Source organism: Macaca fascicularis, chromosome 5, assembly GCF_037993035.2.
Source record: "Macaca fascicularis isolate 582-1 chromosome 5, T2T-MFA8v1.1".
NCBI lineage: Eukaryota > Metazoa > Chordata > Mammalia > Primates > Cercopithecidae > Macaca > Macaca fascicularis.
The window spans coordinates 66,049,141-66,051,167 of record NC_088379.1 but is presented as its reverse complement, the minus strand read 5'-3'; the positions used below and the strand labels follow the sequence as shown (position 1 = coordinate 66,051,167).

Here is a 2,027-nt window from a genome sequence, read left to right as displayed (position 1 = left end):
TTCTTTTCTTTTCTTTTCTTTTCTTTTCTTTCTTTTCTTTCCTTTCTTTCCTTTCTTTCCTTTCTTTCTTTCTCTTTCTTTCTTTCTTTCTTTCTTTCTTTCTTTCTTTCTTTCTTTCTTTCTTTCTTTCTTTCTTTCTTTCTTTCTTTCTTTCTTTCTTTCAGACAGGGTCTCACTCTGGGCTGGAGTGCATTGGTATGATCACAGCTCATTGCAGCCTTGAACTCCTGGGTACAAGAGATTCTCCCACCTCAGCCTCCCTAGTAGTTGGGGCTACAAGTGTGTGCCACCATGCCTGGCTAATTTTTTTTAAATCTTTTATTTTTGCAGAGACAGGAGTGTCACTATGTTGTCCAGGCTGGTCTCAAACTCCTGGGCTCAAGTGATCCTCCTGCCGTGGCCTCCCAAATTGTTGGGATTACAGGTGTGAGCCACGGCACCTGGCCTCAAGTTTCTGTGAAAATCTTTGGGGTAGAAGCCTCTGGTGGCGCTTAAATGAGCTTTGGGAAGACGGGGATGACAGGGTTATCACGCCAAGGGAGAGGCCAAGCTTCATGCAAAGAAGGGCAGCATCTCGCCCCCAGTGCCGACACCACCTGGCGTGTCTCTGCGCTGGAGGTAATCACCACTCAAGTCTCTCTATCTTCCTTGGGAATCCATGATGTCTCTCAGAATATGGGCATCTTCCACATTTGTTCCCCAAGCCCACCCCAGAAGTCAAAATGATTTTAATGTGTGGAGGTTGAACCTTTTCCAGCATCTGCCCAGCCCTGGGGCAGCAGTGAGGGGGACGTTGTCCCCACCCAAGACAGGTTTTGAGATGTGCTCTGCCATGCCGGGTAGTGACTTTCCTGAGTAGATACTGCCAACGGCTGGGTGCAAGAGGCTGTGAGTGGCACCCAGGCACACACCTGAGGCTGACCCTCCAAGCTCCTGGATGAACTGGCTCTGGCAAGATGCTGGGGCTGGAAACACAGAGGCCTGACAGTGCATCCATCCTCAACCCTTCACTGCATCATCTCCCCTTGAAGATCCGGATTTTATTGATGAAGCCAAGGTGGCCGTCATGTTAGACTCAAAGTCTGCATCGTGTACCCCAATCTTGCAAAAAGGCCTCACAGACGGGTTGTTCTCCCAGTAGTAGTGTAAGTTCCCTTTGCTGTCTGCTCAGAAGCTATACAAGTCCACCTAATCGCAGATGTGCATTGAGAAGATGACTGAGAGGATACCTGTGGATGGGTACCACCTGTGGCTCTGCAGTCAGTTATTGAAGACATACTTCATGAAGGCTGGGTGGTAGATCGGGATCTTATCTTGTTTTACTCTGATCTTTGCAGGGAACGGGGTGTAGGTGTGGGAAATGGCACCCGTGGTGGTGGCTCTCACCCCCCACAACAAGTCAATGGTCTTGAAGGGCACCAGGACCATGCTTACATTGTCCCCGAACTCCTGGAAGCTCTCAGGGTACCCCAGAGGTGGGCTATTTTGCTCCCAGCATCAGCTTCGAACCCTGCCGTGGGTGCCTTGTTCATCTTGAGCACAAAATTGTGACTGTCTATCTCAGGCCCATACGATGATTGCCTCAGGTTGCCTGAGTTGCCCACAACAGCACAGCGCCAGCAGCCCACCGACCTCTTCTCCAGCATTGGGTCCACATTCCCAGGTACCGCTCTGAACTCCTTGATCGTGTTGTTCAAGATATTGGGCTTCTTCTCCTGCTGGAGCCTCAGCCACCATTGGTAGGTGTCTTTTAGCATGCTAATGCATGAGCAGTGAGGATGACCCGAGGTCATTTTTGTTGCCATTTTGGTTTTGGTGGGTTTTGGCTGGCTTCTTTACCACTCTTTTTATCAGCAAGGTCTTTGTGACCTGTACTTAGTGCCGACCTCCTATCTCATCCTGTGAGTAAGAATGCCTAATCTCTCAGGAATGCAGCCCAGTAGGTGTCAACCTTATTTTACCCAGCCCCTATTCAAGATGGAGTGACTCTGGTTCAAATGCCTCTGACACATGTGCTTCATGTTTGG

General features: G+C 49.5%; 1 pseudogene; it reads right to left on the bottom strand.

Annotated features, from left to right (window-relative positions):
- Positions 1 to 1,015: 1,015 nt before the first annotated feature.
- LOC102134196 (CMP-N-acetylneuraminate-beta-galactosamide-alpha-2,3-sialyltransferase 1 pseudogene) lies at positions 1,016 to 1,805 on the bottom strand (annotated as a pseudogene).
- Positions 1,806 to 2,027: the final 222 nt, after the last annotated feature.